Source organism: Rhinatrema bivittatum, chromosome 7, assembly GCF_901001135.1.
Source record: "Rhinatrema bivittatum chromosome 7, aRhiBiv1.1, whole genome shotgun sequence".
Taxonomy (NCBI): domain Eukaryota; kingdom Metazoa; phylum Chordata; class Amphibia; order Gymnophiona; family Rhinatrematidae; genus Rhinatrema; species Rhinatrema bivittatum.
Window position 1 is genome coordinate 87,339,849 of NC_042621.1, and position 18,234 is coordinate 87,358,082.

Consider the following 18,234-nt stretch of genomic DNA (forward strand, 5'->3'; position numbering starts at 1 on the left):
CCTTAATTTCTTATTATAAAGAACATTTTCAACATGAAATAATAAAGGCAACTTTATTATTTCATGTTGAAAACATTTCAAATGTAAATGTAAATGCAAAAAACAAAAGAACCAAATCTAGTCTTGTCACCGTAAACCAAGCAATCAAAAACAAAGACTACAAAACTATTTTCAAACTGTGCACACCCAGTGTAATGCAAAGTACTTCAAAAATTTTTTGATGATGAAACCGCATCAGCAAGCCTGACAACGGCCGTGTGAATAACTTGCCGTGCGGACCACTCGTCATTTGCGGTGTTTATACGTCCATACAGAATGCTTTTTTATATTATTTCAAAATATTTAAGGCAATCACATAAACGATATCTGTTCCTCCATGGAAAATTAATATTAAGCCCTTAAAAATTAATATTAAGCATTAAAAATTTTGAAATAATATAAAAAAGCATTCTGCATGGACGTATAAACACCGCAAATGACGAGTGGTCCGCACGGCAAGTGATTCACACGGCCGTTGTCAGGCTTGCTGATGCGGTTTCATCATCAAAAAATTTTTGAAGTACTTTGCATTACACTGGGTGTGCACAGTTTGAAAATAGTTTTGTAGTCTTTGTTTTTGTTTGCTAAATGTAAATGTAAACCATCTGTTTTTCTCATTCACAATGTTAATTTGTGTAAATAAATTTAAAAATGCAAGAAAAATAAAATTAAAAAAAAAAAAATTCCTCTTAAGCATGTCCCCCCCCTCCCCTTTTCCTGCCAAATCGATAAGATAATTACATCTTTCTTATGGGAAAACTTCCCCCAGGTATTGCTCTTTGTAAACTGAAGCTTCACAAAGAGCAAGAGGGGTAGGTTATCCTGATTTTTTTTAAGTTATCATAATGCCTTTCTTTTAAGATTTGGATCCCATTGGCTTTTAAATGAAAAAGAGTTAACTTGTGTATCAAACTGGCTTATTCTAGAAAAGGAGTTGGTAGTTCCCTTACCTTTAAACTTAATACCTGGCATGAAAACTCCTAAAGTTATGATGAAATTCCCAAAAATGTTAGCCACACATCCTGCTCTATGTATTCTTGACAAACTGTTAAAGGAAAAGTAGAATTTTAGTATAAGCTCTCCAATATGGTAAAACCCAAAATTGACAATTAAGGAATCTGTCCCTTGAACAGCTATTAAGCAGCATGCAAATAAGACCATTTGCTGATCTGGTCCAGATTTATCAGACACCACGATCACGATATTACAACTGGCTTCAGCTAAGGCATACCATAAAAAGATGGATTCCCTTTCCGGACATAATTTCAGATAACCCAAACTTTACAATTTATGCCTTAAATTTTACTTGCAAGGTCATGATGCCTCCCATTTCTAGAGAGAGCTTCGTTCCCATTGTGATCATTGTTGCTTAAAATTGGAAAGCTCGTGGGGAAAATGATCTGTCAATCTCTCCTGGAACACTAAATTGGAACGAATTGTGGAAAAGCGCTTTCAAAATATCTGTCTGCTAGTCTTGCTCAGACCTCATACTTTGTCTTACATGAGGTTGCATAGAGCTGGACTATATATATGTCTAGTTTATGCTGGCACTGTGAGCAATCTGATGGCACTTTGCAACACAAGATATTTAGTTGTGTTAAAATAAGGCCTTTTTGGGAACAGATTGGAGATTTTATCACTAAAGAATTCTCTCTCAATCAACCCATAACTTTTAGAATAGTTATTCTAAAGTCCAGAGCTTTCCCTGGTGAACTTAATATTCATCAAGGCAAATTGCTTGATATATTATTAGCTCATGCTCTACAAATGATCCTTGGGAATTGGAAAGACACTAGATTGCTTAATTACACTTTTTGGTGGAACTCAGTTTGTATGGTGCATAAATAAGAATTAGCTGTGGCTAGTGAACTACAACAGAAGAAAAAAAGCATATGTAACTTGGAAATACATTTCTGATTACCTTGATTCCTAATGTATTCCTTAATAATTATGTAAGATATAACAACACAGTGAGAAAAATCATGTACTTTAGATAGCTAGTTGAGTTTTTTAAAATTTTTACTGTATTGTTTTATTTGAACATAAAAGCCAAAATTTTAAAATACCTTAAAAAAAATCTTGAAACCATAAAATATGTAAAAATAAAATTGACAAAGCAACTGGTCAAAACAAAACAAAGAAGCTATAAAAGTAATAAAGCTAACGTAAAATGCTTGGGAGAAAATCCATGCCTTCAAACGCTCCTTCCTGCATTTTGTTTCTTCCCCTCACATTTTAGCATATTTTTACATTTCTTGGGAATAAAAAGGGGTGCTCCTTTTATTATTGCCGCACCTCCGTTCTGAAAACTCTCCTGCCTGAGGTGCTATTCTTGAGTTGTTCGCTAAGGATGGGCACACAGCAGGCCCTCGCTGGACTTGGGTCATTCCATATCAAGTGAACCAGGGATCCACCCTCAACCTCCTCCAAATCAAACAACATTTTGCACAGATGTTCTCTAGGGTCTCAAACATTACCGTACTAAATTTTTCACCTGGATCTCCATTGGTTGGAGAGCTAGAGGCAGTTGACTGGAGGTCACCTCTGAGTACTACGCTCCATGCAACCTAAAATGGCTATTTTGTCCAGGTGCTGCAGCCCAACACCTCTCAGAGGCCTGAAATTTTGTGGATTAGTACAACCCCTGGTGGTAAGTCCCAGTGCAAAGTTTGGAACATAACGTGATGGGCCAGCAAAGAATGTGAAAAATTTTACAAAAGAAATACAAGGCCTACTTTGACTCCTCATTGCTCCTGACCTATACTTTGATTCAGGCCCTGACTGGACCAGTAGTCATGGCCCATGGCATAAACGTATAAGATTTGCACTAAGAGGCTTTACAGGTAACTGGAAGCAAAGATATAATAATTACATAAAGACACAGTGTCACATACAAAGTTTTACCAATTTTCAGATGCAAATCTCTCTACTGTGTAGTTTTTAAATCTTTTCTTCTTTATGTCATTTGAAAGAGCATCTTTTTTTCTAAAAAACTCTCCCTGTTTCATTTTGGTCTTGCTCTGGCTTTGGTCAGAATTAAGGCCCCAATGAAATGCATTATTTGCATTAGTGGCACGTTTTGTTAAAGAGAGGCATTTTTGGCTCCCTGCTGAGTAACTCATAAATGAGCTAAAGATGTGAACTTCTACAGTGCAGTGAAGCTTGTTGTGCTTACCATGCTTGTAGCTTATGACATCTTGCTTCAACATTTTATTGTGCTGTGTTATTTACTGCATGCAAGCTTGAACAGGCAAAAGTATCACCTTCACAAGGAACTATGGTAATGTCATGTTAGCAGTGGGTTGTGGCAGAGATTTTGGGAACATGCCTTGGTCTATGACACCATTGTGCTCTTTGTGGTATCAAAATTTTCTTTGTCCCAAAGGAGGACATTGAAGCAATCAAACCTGTTCAGGATGAGAGGTTTAGCAAAGGTCACACAGTTGCTGGCACAAGGGAAAATCATCAATTCAAGCCCACTGATGCAACTAAAATTTGCATTAGCAAAACTTTGAATGACGTCACTTCATTCATTGCAAGTGCTCTAGAACATGAACGTAAATATTTTCCTGCCCTTCAAGTATCCAGCTTCCAACCTAGTCAGTATTTAGCTTGCATCTATGATAATTCCTGGTGGATTGGCCATATATATGAAGTCTCAATTGAGGAATGCAATGTCTTGGCCGATTTCTTGCCAGGTCATTTTACTGGCCCCATAGAGACCCCTGTTGGATTCTAGAAGAGCACAATATTGCTACCCTTGATGCATCCATAACAACTTAGTCAGGCAGGCAGCACATTTTTTCACAAGCCACTTTGTCACGCATTGATGGGACATTCAAAATCATGCTGAAGGCAGGAAAAAAAGACTACGGTAAGTGAATTTTTGTGAAATCTGCAGTTTAAGTAATTCTTGTATGTACTATCTCGCCTTTTCTTGCTTTCTGCTTAAATAAAACATTGGAATCCTGCGGCTGGTACCTTGTCTGGCTGTCTGGAGTGACCCCTAGGCAATGTTTCACAGCTGGGTGCCAAAGATGGCTCTTTTAACATAGTGCATTCATGCATGCAAATGATGCTTGTCTTTGGAACTTAACTCTGAGCAAAGCAAGGCTGGGTCCAAGACGAAATAGGGTGACTTTTATAGCAAAAAAGGTGCTCTTTCAAATGACATTTGAAAGAAAAAAATTAAAAACTACATAAGAGATATTTGTACCCAAAAATTTGGCGAACATTTGCATAAAAAAGTGACATGTCTTTATGTACCTATATCTCTGCTTCCAGTTGGCTGCAAAGCCTCCTAGTGAAAATCCTTGATGTACATCATGGGCCATGACTACTGATCCAGTTATGGCCTGAATCAAAGTATACATCAGGAGCAATGATGAGTCAAAGTAGGCCTTAAATTTCTTTTGTCAAATGTTTCATGCTCTTTGCTGGCCCATAAAAAGGGTGGCAAGCTCATGTTAGGTTCCAAACTTTGCATACGAATTTAGCACCAGAAGCTGTAATAATCCATAAAATTTCAGCCCCTAACAGGAGTTGTTTGGCTGTAGGCTCAGACAAAGTGGCCATTTTGTGTTGCACGGAGCACAGTACACTCTACGAGTGACTTTTATTCAGCTGCTTTTAGTTCTTGAACCATTAGAGATCCAGCCAAAACATTTTGCATAGTTTTGTTTCAGGCCCTAGTGAACATCCACACAAATTTTTTTTCAGTTTGAAGGAGGTTGAGCATGGAATGTCCCACTTGTCTGTGCTTTAAATACAGAACAGAAGCTTCAGCTCATTTGTGCTGACTGCCAACTAAACATTCTCTTACCTTTTTGATAAAACTGCTGCTTTAAAGGTTTTTTGTTTTTTTTTGTTTTTTTTTAAAGAAAATACAAAACCCTTACTGGCACTGTTGTAGATGAATGGAAATCATCAGAGCTATTGATCAAATAGTACCTTGAGGAAGAGCTGACAGGCTGGGAGGAGACAGCTGAAGTGGAAGAACAGTGAGCTAAACAAAAAGAAGCTATAACAATGGCAATAAATCTTTAAGTAAAAAAAAAAAAAAGGAAACAAACCTGGTTCTCCAAAGAGGTGGCTAAACAATTCAGACAAAATAATCAGCATTTAGAAAGTACAAAGGCTCTTCAAAGTTTGAAGACACGGAAGAATATCTGGTAAGGTGGAACGGGACAAGGAAAGAAACGCACGTGGAAGACAAGACTGCTAAAGAGGTAAAGTAAGGTGAAATATATTTCAGGTATGTCAGAGAAAGAAAGGCGGCCAGAGATGGAATTGAAAGACTGAAAGGAGACACGGAGCAATGCATGGAGAGAGACGAAGACAAAGCAGAAATGCTAATCAAAATCTTGTCAACTCGCTGCTGGTTGACCAGGGTACGTGTGGGAGAGAGGGTTTGTCTGAACTAGGACGGGAGCCTGGAGAGCTTCTAGAGGGGCGTGTTCAATAGGAGTGAGGGCCACAAGATTGTGGAAGGTGGTCATAGCACCTCTTCACAAAGGTGATAACCAAGAAGAGGTTAGAAAACACAGGCCAGGCAGCCTTACCTCGGTGATGAGACTCTGCTGAAGAATAGGTCAGTGAACTATCTACAATCCCGAAGCAGCATGGTTTTACCAGAAGATTTCGTCAAATGAATCTGATTGATTTTTTTTTCAATTAGATGACTAGAGAATTAGAGCAAGGGCATGAGCTGGATGTGGATAATTTGGATTTCAGCAAGGCGTTTGATACTGTCTTGCACAGGAAGCTCATGAATACAATGAACAGCCTGGAAGTGGGTCCAAACATGGAGGACTGGATTAGTAAGGGATAGTGGAGGATCAACTTCCCCGCTGGAGGAGATCTCATTAAGCTCAGATGCGAAAGCAAATTTCCAGACCCTGCATGCACACACAGGTCATGAAGCCTGCACACATGACAAAAGTGTGGAAAAGAAATTCTGATATTTGCATTATACTGGCTCGTAGCACACACATTTGAACTCAGTTTATAAATGTTGCACAAAAGTAAATGTTTGCACTCCTAGCCATTCAAAAATTAGAAGGAATATTGACTAGAACTAAGGGTCATTCCATGAAGGCAATGGGTAGCACCATTTAAAACAAATTGGAGAAAATACATTTTCATTCAACACAATTAATTATGGAATTTCTTACCAGAGGATGTGGTGAAAGCAGTTAGAGTAGCTGGATTAAAAAAGGGTTTGGTCAAGTTCCTGGAGGAAAAGTCCATAAACCATTATTAGCCGGGTAGACTTGCGAAAGCCACTGCTTATCCTTAGTTATAAGCAAGAGGGACTGGATCTATTCTTTGGGATCCTGCCAGGAACTTGTGACCTGAACTGGACACTTCTGGAGACAGGACGCTGGGCTTGATGGACCTTTGGTCTGACCCAGTATGGCAGTTATGATATTTTTATGTAAAGTATACCTGGTCCCTTCTGTACAATACTCGTTATGTATTAACAGTCAGTAAATTAAGAAAGAAAACATATCCGTAAAAATAATTTCATGTCAGTTAAAAGGGGCCTGTCTCTGGTGTTCTGGGTTCAGGCTCTACAAGGTACTTGCCAGGTACTTGTGACTTGGATTGGTCACTGTTGGAAACAGGATACTGGGCTTGATGAACCAGTATGGCATATCTTATGTTCTTATTAAGTTATGTAAGGCTTCAGTACTTGGGATTGGGAGACTACATCTCCATGTATAAAGAGGGAAATTTCAGAATAGTAAATCTAGATGTGTAGATGATTCAAGCAAAAGATGTATCCATAAAAAAATTCGATTGTGGTAAAAAAAAAAAAAAAAAAAAGATTTCCATAAATTGGCAAATCTGGACAGAAAGCCCCAACTGGGGTTAACTTAGCAAGTGTCAGCATGTGAGTGGCTACTGTGTTCCATTCCTTCCCGAGGGCTACAAACACTGCCTCCGCAGACCCCAGCTTTGGCCAGTCCTCAGAGCAGGAGCTAGGATGGAACTCCGAGGTGGTAGCATGGTGCCATGAGGCCAGTCTCGGCAGGATTCATTGCTACATCTGGCATGTTAGCCATTTAAAAAACACTTCAGTCTCCCTTATCTTTAGGGAAAGCCAGTCCAAAACAACCAGTTTACCTCTGAGCTTAAACCACACTGGCTTTCCTCCTGCTTCTCAGCATACCCTCACCAATTTCAGGACAGACCGTGCAGAAGTAAGGAATTGGAATTCATTCTTCTATGCACTTTCACGCACAGCACTTAAGGCAACAGGCACCACCTACAAGTTGTTAACGCTTCAGAAAAAAAATATTACTTGTAAATTAATTATGAATGAATTGCCTTTGTTACTTGTAAAAAAAGACTAAAAAATATCAAGGTGTGCTGTGACATAATTAAATAGTTTGAGGTTAATCGGCTGACAGTTACCTAGTTAGGTGGAAAGAAGAGATCCCGGAGTGGCTCTTCCTTGCACACAGTAAGGATTTTCCTCCTCCCTGTGGCAGCCTAATTCTGAAGCGAGTAGGTTGCACTGTTGTTTAAGAGCACTGGCACAGCAGCTACAATAGTACTTCATTGACTGAAGTCTCCTGCACAATATCCACAGTTTCTCAAATCCTTATATACTGAAAAACTGTAGCACAATATATAATTCCCCTGTTCTCTATGACTTGCACTGTCTGACAGCTGTAGATACAGTTTAAAATTTTATCTTTGGTTTTTAAATGCCTTAATTTTGGCTATCCTGGCCTTGTGACTTGCTAATGAATTGCTAGCCTTTGAGGTATTTACATTTGTCACAACAAACTCTGCTTGCTACTCCCTCACTTAGAAGCCTAGCTGCACATTACGCAGTCCTCTGCTTTTACGTGTGTGGCACCAACTCTGTCAAACCAACTGTCCTATGAGGTTCAGATGGAAAGAAATTACCTTTGCTTCAGTAAACGATTAAAGGGTTAAAAATGTATGCATTTATTGCTGTCAAGCACAAGTTTATAGCCTTCCTATAAGCGTCATCCTGACCTCTTATACCATCAGTCATTAAATGATTTTTTATAATATTTTATGTAATTTGTACTCATTGGTCCATGGTAATTCACTTTATTTTCATTTCATGTGGCCATAGGAACATTTTTAAAAACTGCAACACCTAAAACTCTGAAGTGACATTAATATCTTCCAATGAAAGATTAAATTTAAGAGTACCTGTTAATTTCCTTTCCTTGAATCCTGACAGGTCAGTCCAGACAAATGGATTATACTCGCTCATCATCAGGTGGAGGCAGAAAACACAAGCTTTTCTGATGTCACGTCCCCCTATAAAGCTGAGTGCAGCAGGAAAGGCAAGCCTTTGTCTAATCTACAAATATTTTTTGTCCTCCCACCACAAAAATTTTATATATATATTTTTTCATCTGAATGCCATGAACAGTCTCTCCTGTTCTTCCTTCTCTGGAGACTTTCTTCTCTCCTGCCATGTATGCTGACAATTGGAGGTTTCCTAATTATTTCTGAACAATAACTAAACAGAAAAGAACAAGAAAAAGCTGCTATGGCCCCTCAGGTGGGTTCAGAACTGGTCTGTCAGGACTCAGGGAAAGGAAATTAACAAGTACGCTTAAATGTCACCTTCTTTATTGCCCAGCCAAACCAGTCTAGATAAATAGGATGTGCTCAAGCACACCCACCTGGGTGAGGCCCTGATGGCCTCACCCAGGTGGGGTGAGGCCATCAGGGCCTCCAGGATTCTTGTGCCAAATACCGAATCCTCCTTGACTTGAACATATAACTTGTAATGTTTGACAAATGAATATAAAGCTGCCCATGTGCCTGCTTTGCATATACCCTGTGGAAAAACTAGTCTTTGTTCCACCCACAATGAAGCCTGTGCCCTCGTGCAGTGCACTCTTGGCCCCTCCGGGACCCTTTTTCCTTTTCCAATATAAGCCGAGGTGATTACCTCCTTAATCCACCTTGCGATGGATGCTTCTGAGGCTGCCTTCCCCTTTCGCCATCCTCTGAAGAGGACGAACATCCTATCTGACCTCTAGAAAGTGTTTGTGACTTTCAGGTACCTATGCAGTACCCTATATGCACAACCCACAAGTTAAGGTCTCCCTTGACCCCATACACTCCCGTTTCCTGAACACTGGTGGTGATATTGTCTCATTCAGGTGGAATTCTGACACCACTTTTGGTAAAAAGGAAAGCACTGGCTGAATAGTAGCCAGGTCCTTTGAAACATCAGCAACTGGCGCTCCAAATTTCTTCTGGCTGAATAGAGGGCCACTAAGGATACAGTCTTCGACAATACGTCCTTAACTGATGCCTCCTTTAGTGGCTCAAAAAGAAGCTACTGCTAGGGATCTCAGCACTAAGTTCAGATCCCAAGATGAGATCACCTGGCAGATTGGAGGCCGCACATGTTTCACCCTCCCCCTGAAAAAACATGCTACATCCAGGTGCGAGGCCAAGGGATCACACCCAACCTGCCCTCTGAAGCATGACAGGGCTGCCACCTGTACCTTTAAAGAGTTTAGTGCTAAACCCTTCTCCAAACCAACCTGCAGAAATTCCAGGACTGAAGACAATTGGGCTTTGAAGAGGGATAGACTCTTGCTATGGCCCCAGGCCCCAAAGATTTTGCATACTCTTGATGTACGCAGTGAAGTGGATACCTTCCTTGCCTTCAGCATCATCCCAGTTACCACTTATGAATAACCATTCCTTTCCAATCTCTTGCTTTCAATAGCTAGGCTGTAAGATAAAATGATGCTGGATACTCCATTGTTGCTGAACCCCGTCGAAGAAGTATCTTGTCCGAAGCAAAACTCAGCGATTCCTCCTTTAATCTGATCAGATTCACATACCAGGGGCATCTGACTTAGTCCAAAGCTATAAGAAAGACCTCTATGGGGTGGGTCATGATCCTTTGAGGAATCTGCCATATCACAGAAACGGAAGGGAATATGAATAGAAGCTTATTTGATGGCCAAGGCTCTGTCAGGGCGTCTATCTCTTCTTAACTTCTCTTCATCGATTGAAGAAATTTGCTTCCTTGGTTTTTCAGTAGGTTACCATCAGGTCCCAGCGGGGGGTGGGTGTCACCTATCTGGACACAATCTGTGCGAAGGTCTGCTCTGCCAATTCCCATTTCTCCAAGTTTAAGGTGTGCCTGCTTAGGAAGTCTGCTCTTACATTGTCTACCCCACTTTATGCAATGCTGAGTGCGCCTCAAGCTGCACTTCTGCCCCGCTCATTGGCAGACTTGTCTCCCGTGCCAACTGAGGGATCGAAACACCCCCCCCCCCCCGTTCACATAGGCTAATGCTAAAGCGACATCTGAAGGGATTCTTACCACGTGACCTCCTCTTTAATGTCCCTGCGCTACCTGATTCCTTCAATAGGCCCCTCCAGATTGGCTCCTATGGTCCAATCTGGGGAGTCCAGATCCACTAATTTTGTTAGATTGGCCCCAAACAGCCACCACTGCAGACTGTTCTTGGCCTCTCTTGGTACAGAGAGAGTCCATTCGTAGTTCTGCCTTTGAGACGACCATCGAGAGAGCAAGGCTCTGTGCAGGGGCCGCATGTGGGCCTTCATTCAGGGTACCACATATATGGCTGTGGCCACTGGCTCTAATACCTATAGACACAATCTTACTCAAGGAATCCTGAAGAGGAACAGTTCCCTCACCTGGGCCTGCAGCTTGGTGATTGTCTTGGATGTCATAAATACTTTCTCTAATCTCATATCAAATCGGGCTTACAGGTAAGCTGTGGACTGAACTGGATGAAGATGGCTTTTTTTTTTTTTTCTGTTGAGTACCCAACCTAGAGCTTACAGGAAATGAACTCTGCTGTGGCCTTCTGACTCTCCTGTTTTCACTTGGCTCTGATTGGTCAATCGTCAAAGAGGGATGAACTAATATTCCCTCTTTGTGCAGGAATGCAGAAAGGTTCACATGGCCATGGCCAAGCAAAAAGGCATAGCTCTGAACTGGTAGTGTTCTTTGATGTTTTTCCCTGATAAGGATATGAAGATGTGCTTTGGAAAGGTCCAAGGAGGTGGGAAACACTCCCTTCCTTACCATTAGCTTTACTGATCTTAAGATTTCCATTTGAAGTCTGGGAACTAAAAGTTCACTGTTGGCATGCTTTAAGATCAAGATCGGCCGAAACATGCCCTGCTTTTTGGGAACCATAAAGTAAATGGAATATCTTCCTTTCTTGATCCACCTCTCGAGAACTGGCACTATAGCCTCCAACTGAAGTAGTTGGTTTAACATCTCTTTTATGGCTGGCTTTCTTGAGCTCAGAATGCTAGGGGACTGGACATAGGTCTTTGGAAAAGGGACGAACAATTTTAGGACATAACCCTGCTGAATAAACTCCAGAATTCATCTCTCCATGGTAATGCGGGTCCATTCATAAAACTGTGCCAAATGGCCACTTACTGGTGAAGGTGAGGAGTGGCCCATCATAGCCTCATTTTGAGCTCCAGAAACCCTTGGCACCCTGAGTTCCTCCTCTTCGACCCCTCTTCAGCTCTCCTGAAAGGGGTGGGCAGATATTTGTAGCCTAGCCTTGAGAGGTGATACATATCCCAGGTTTAAACTGCCTGACCTCCCAGTAATGAGCACAAGAGTTTCTTGATGATCCCTTGCCCCTATCCTCTAGCAGTCTAAGAGGCCTAGACTCCCTCATGTTCTTTACCAGCTTTTCTAGCTCATCCCCAATCACCTCCCTTTGAAAGGTACCCTACATAGACAGATGGAGGTCGAATCTGCTGCCCGGTTCCTCAGCATAGTAACCTCCTAGTTGTTGCTACTTGTTTGGCTGATGTCCTGATTAAGTTATGTAAAGATTCCACTAAGAAAGCCATCCCTGATTCCAGCTTAGCCACCTCACTATCCCAGGTGTCCTGGGGCTCCTCTGCATCCGGTTGAAGCTGCTGGCCCATCGAATCAACAATCTAGCCACATACCCCCTACAGATTGCTGCCTGTATGAACAAACTGGCAATCTCAAAGGATCTTTTTGGAACTGCTTCAATCTTCCCAACTTGGTGGTCCTTTAGGGCCATGACATTTCCCACCAGGATTGTCTTTCATGTGACTACAGCCACTGATGCATCCACCTTTGGCATACGAAACAGGTGGTTCACTTCTGCCTATTGGATTGAATAAAGTACTACCATGGTTCTCCTGATACTAAGGGAGGATTCTGGGGTCTCCCATGGGTTTCTTTAACCTCACTGGATCTTTTCATGAGGCTGAAAGTTTCACAGACTGGATTATTTAAGATAACAGTGCCCCAAGGTCAACCTTCCTAAAGAGTCCTCACCTCCAAGTGATGTCGTTTCTGTTTCTTTGAAGTCTTTTCCTGATTACTCTGTCTCTTGACCCATGGGTCGCTCTGGATGCTATGGGAGGTCCAGGAGAAGGCTCTTTATCCGGTTCCATCTGGAGTCTCTTTAAACCTAGAGACGGTTTCTCTCTGGGGGGAGGGGGTGTTTAACCATGTCTCTGCTGGACCCCTACCTCATCCTCTCTTCATTGCACAATAAGCCTTGTGCATAACCAGGACAAACTGGAGGGCACCACAATTTTGGATGATAAGACAGTCTGATTTTTGAAAGGGGCATAATACTGAACTTTGATACTGTCCCTAACTGATATGTTGCATCAAAGGCTGGATCAAAATCCTACTGTTGTATTAACAACTTTGATATAGCCTCAGCCTCTGATACTGTATCACATAAACTACTAATTGCACAACTGACATCGTTTGGTTTAGGAGGTACAGTAATCGAGTGGTTTACATCATTTTTACATAACAGAACCAAATGTGTGTAAATAAGTTCATCCTGGTCTACCTGAAGAGAAATTACAGTAGGGGTTCCTTGTTGTTGGTTTTATTTAATATATATTTGGCTCCCATGGGAATTTTATTAAAATCCTTAGGTGTATTTTATTATATGTTTGCAGATGACATACAAATTTATATCCCTAGTGTGCAAGATTGTTCAATACCAGGAGTTAGGATTCAGGATATACTGAACTTGATACAGGCCTGGCTTTCAGAAGATGGATTGGTTTTAAATGTGTTAAAAACTAAGATGTTGTGGGTTAGTAAAAATCCCCCAATAGATCTAATTATTAGTGAGAATTATAATGGGATGTCTTTATTGTTGTTTTCCCAAGTTCAGAGTTTAATTAGACTCCTTAACGTTTAAAGTGCATATTCAACATCTAGTAAGAACATAAGAACATGCTATACTGGGTCAGACCAAGGGTCCATCAAGCCCAGCAACCTGTTTCCAACAGTGGCCAATTTAGGCCATAAGAACCTGGCAAGTACCCAAAAACTAAGTCTATTCCATGTTACCGTTGCTAGTAATAGCGGTGGTTATTCTCTAAGTCAACTTAATTAATAGCAGGTAATGGACTTCTCCTCCAAGAACGTATCCAATCCTATACCAACTGCTCTAACCACATCTTCTGGCAACAAATTCCAGAGTTTAATTGTGCGTTGAGTGAAAAAGAAATTTCTCTGATTAGTTTTAAATGTGCCACATGCTAACTTCATGGAATGCCTCCTAATCTTTCTATTATCTGAAAGAGTAAATAACCGATTCACATCTACCCGTTCTAGACCTCTCATGATTTTAAACAGCTCTATCATATCCCCCCCTCAGCCATCTCTTCCCCAAGCTGAACAGTCCTAACCTCTTTAGTCTTTCCTCATAGGGGAGCTGTTCCATTCCCCTTATCATTTTGGTCGCCCTTCTCTGTACCTTCTCCATCGCAATTATATCTTTTTTGAGATGCAGTGACCAGAATTGTACACAGTATTCAAGGTGCAGTCTCACCATGGAGCGATACAGAGGCATTATGACATTTTCCATTCTATTAACCATTCCCTTCCTAATAATTCCTAACATTGTTTGCTTTTTTGACTGCCGCAGCACACTGAACTGATGATTTCAATGTGTTACCACCCAAGATCTCTTTCTTGGGTGGTAGCTCCTAATAAGGAACCTAACATTGTGTAACTATAGCATGGGTTATTTTTCCCTGTATGTATCACCTTGCACTTATCCACATTAAATTTCATCTGCCATTTCAATGCCCAATTTCCAGTCTCACAAGGTCTTCCTGCAATTTATCACAATCTGCTTGTGATTTAACTACTCTGAACAATTTTGAATCATCTGCAAATTTGATTACCTCACTCGTCATATTTCTTTCCAGATCATTTATAAATATATTGAAAAGTCCCAATATAGATCCCTGAGGCACTCCACTGCCCACTCCCTTCCACTGAGAAAATTGACCATTTAATCCTACTCTCTGTTTCCTGTCTTTTAGCCAGTTTGTAATCCACGAAAGGAGATCGCCACCTATCCCACCTAGTAAAAATGTTTTTCTATAAGTTGAAAATGCTCAGGCTGCTCCGCTATTTTTTGAAGCTGGATCTATTTAGAACAGTGGCACAAGCATTAGCAATTTGGACTATTCTGGCAATCTATTAATAGGATTGCAGGGTACAGTTATGCGTGCATTACAACTAGTACAACAACACTACGGCCAGACTGATTACAGGAGCCACGATTTGCGATCACATCATGCCTACATTGTATGACTTGCATTGGCTTCCGGCTAAATGGAGATCTCAGTTTAGAATTTTAGTTACATTACACAAATTGTCATATTCTGATGTTAAATGTGACGTGGCAGAGTGTTTTATATGGTATGAACCTCCACATGCCCTGAGATCCTCCGGGACTTCTAATTAACAATTCCCTCTGTAATAGATGTAGGCTGCAGTGCACTTAGGAGAGGGCATTCTCTTTTATTGGCCATAGGTTGTGGCATGCCCTCCCTATAGATTTACAAACAGGATGAGATATCAAGGTGTTTAGCAAGAGACTGAAAGCTTGCTTTTTCCTAAAGGCATACGCATAATGTAATGAATGGCTGATTTTATATAATATTTTATTTGATGGTAATGTTATATATTTTATGTATTTTATTTTGCTATGCTGTGATCTGCATTGAACATACAACTATGGAAGTTGCAGAATATGAATTTAAATAAATAAACGATGTGGAAAACCCATGTTCCACTATAAAGTCCTGCTGAAATACCCCCGAGGAAACCCTCCGTGGAGCCCCAGGGCAAACAGGATGATAGTCCTTACACAAGGGTGAATCTCTAGCTACCGACTGCTCCCCAACACAAAAGGGGACCAACCAGCACCAACCAGGTGCCAACAGGCACAACAACCACAGTGCTGTTGGTAACAGAGGGAAAGACAACCTGAACCCAAGCAACGGGCCCTAGGTAGGGAGAGTTGGGTTCTACACCTTAAAGATATTCCAGAGAACAGACTGGACGAACCTGTCGTCACATCAGCCATCCCTATCCAGGTGAACAGTAATGAGATGTGAATGTGGCGAGAACTCCACGTCACAGCCTTGCAGATCTCCTCCACGGGAACTGCTCGCAAGTGGCCAACCGACATTGCCATGGCTCTGACAGAATGAGCCTTGATATGACCCCCAAAATGCAGACCCGCCTGGAGATGCAATCTGCTAGCCAACTGGATATGTCTGTTTGGCAACAGCAACCCTCAACCTATTCCTATCAAAAGAAATTAAAAGTTAGGTGGACTATCTATGGGCTTCTATTCCCTCCAGATAGAAGGCTAAAGCTCTCTTACAATCCAAACTGTGCAGTGCTCATTCGCCTTGGTGCGAATGGGGCCTGGGATTGAATGCTGGTAGGATGATTGACTGGTTAAGATGGAAATCCGTCACCACCTTAGGCAGGAACTTAGGATGCATGCACAAAACCACCCTGTCATGATAAAACTTGGTATAAGGTGGATAAGTCACTAAGGCCTGGAGCTTGCTGACCCTGCGTGCTGAAGTGACCGCCACCAAAAGCATGATCTTCCACGTCAGGTACTTCAGATCACAAGTACGCAGCGGCTCAAAAGGAGCTTTCATCAGTTGAGCGAGAACCACTTTGAGGTCCCAAAACACAGCAGGAAGCCTTAGGGGAGGCTTCAACTGAAGCCGGCCCCACATGAAACTTGCAACTATAGGCTGCACAGAGATGGGCTTTACCCTCTACACCAGTGGTTCTTAACCTTTTTTCTGTCTGGACACACCTGACAGATGGTTCTTACATGCGTGACACACTCAACACATGACCATCATAGGGCTAAAAGTAAAAGTACAGTTTGTATCCACAGGAACCCCCCAACCCACAATTATGGATGTAAAGCAGAATTATGACATTCCCTGTACAACTCACCGTACAAAAAATATATTCTAATTCTAGTGTCATCTCAGTAACAGCAACACAAACTCCTACTACCAGGCTTTTCATAAGCCTTACTTATAAAAAAAAGACAGCAGTTTATCACCAATGCATGTCCTCTTGAGAAAATACAACAAATAAGACTGATGCAAATGCTTACATGCTAGTAAAGTACCTCACCTTGATCACATACACAGAACTGACCTAACATACTCTCTCTCTCACACACACACTCCAGTCATCTCCCTGACCAGTCACTTCCATTGTCTCTCCTATATACACACACACACACACACACACATCACCTCTCTGACCAGTTTCTTTATATTACACAAATTCCTCTCTCATGATCTCAATCAAATGCTCTCACTTACACACAGGCTCTCAGTCACAGTTACACATGCACACTCTCAATCACACAGACATTCTCTCACTTACAGACAGGCTGTCTGGCTGTCTCTCTCTCTCTCCCTGCCTCCCCCGAGCACAAATGGTAGTGCAGCAGCCTCCTCCCTCTAGCCCCCGCAGGCCAAGAAAGAAGAATCCCATCAGCCACAGGAGGCTAATTCTGCTGACTGCTGTGCCAATTTCTGACTGCTTCTGATTTTGCTCAGGGCCCACGCTACTGCTCGGGGCCAATGCTGCCTCCGCTACTTTTTCGTGCAGCATGGCTCTTCTTCCCGCACCCCCCACTGCACATCACTTCCTGTTCCGGGCCAGGGGGGCAGGTGCAGGAAGAAGAAGAGACCCAGCTGCAGTTACCAGCTTCCAATGACACTGCTGCCGTTCCCATCCGGGCTTGAACGTGCTGCTAGCCCGGGCGGCAAAGACAGCAGTGGAAGGTTGTCCCTCTCGCTCAGTGAAGGAAGAGGAGGGAAGAGCAGCGGAAGACCAGTAGCATATGACACACCTGCCGCTGCGTGGCGACACACCGGTTGAGAATCGCTGCTCTACACCATGGTGGTAAGTGCCTATCGCACTGAGATGAACCTTAACGGATTTGGTCTTTAAGTCAGCCTTCGAAAGGTGCAGAAGATAATCAAGCAGTTTTTGTATGGGGCAAGAGAATGGATCTAGGGCTTTTTGCTCACACCACAGGAAAAAACCTCTTCCTCTTCAGTCCACAAGTCTTTCTAGTGGAAGGATTTCTAGAAGCCACCAGAACCCGAGACACATTGGCAGAAAGATCAAGCGGCTGCAGAATCAGCCTCTCAACATCTAGGCTGTGAGCACCAGGGCCTGGAAGTTGGGATGCCGGAGTCTGCCCTGATCCTGCGAGATGAGATCCAGGGAAGTCATCAGTCTGATTGGTCTGCAGATGGACAGCTCCCAAAGGAGTGGAGACCAGACCTGTCTCGGCCAATGAGGAGCTATGAGAATCATAGTCCCTTGGTCCTATTGCCACTTGGTTGTCGGTCTGGATCAGGACAATTTTGTTGGACAGCCAATCTCTGAAATCCCATAGAGCGTACCTGATCGCCTGGAGCTCCAGGAAGTTGATTTGACACTGCACTTCCTGGGAGGACCATAGACCCTGGGTGCAGAGCCCCTCCTACATGGGTACATCCATGGTGAGGACAATTTGGGGAGGGGAAGCCTGAAATGAGATTCCCTACTCCAAATTTGAAAGAACCCGCCACCAGAGCAAAGAGTCCTGCAGGGATGGAGTGACACAGATGCAAATCCAACGGTCCTGTGTGGCTTGGTGCCACTGTAACATTAAGGTCCATTGGGCTCTGCGCATGTGTAAGCATGCCAAGGGAGTGACATGGTCTGTTGCGGCCATGTGGCCCAACAGCCTTAACATGGTGAGCGGAAACCTGCTGGCTCTGTTGAGTCACCGCCGCCAAGAACACTAGAGTGACTGCCCTAGA

General features: G+C 42.4%; 1 protein-coding gene across 10 annotated transcripts in view; it reads right to left on the reverse strand.

Moving 5' to 3' along the window:
• The window catches only part of ZC3H18 (zinc finger CCCH-type containing 18), a 302,002-nt gene that overhangs the window by 261,746 nt on the left and 22,022 nt on the right, over positions 1-18,234 (reverse strand). Inside the window, exon 2 of one of the 10 annotated variants that reach the window (XM_029608637.1) lies at positions 990-1,084. The exons of the other annotated variants lie outside the window; for them this stretch is intronic. The gene's annotated coding sequence lies outside the window, so the exon portion shown is untranslated. The remainder of the gene's footprint in view (positions 1-989; positions 1,085-18,234) is intronic. 10 annotated transcript variants of the gene reach the window in all.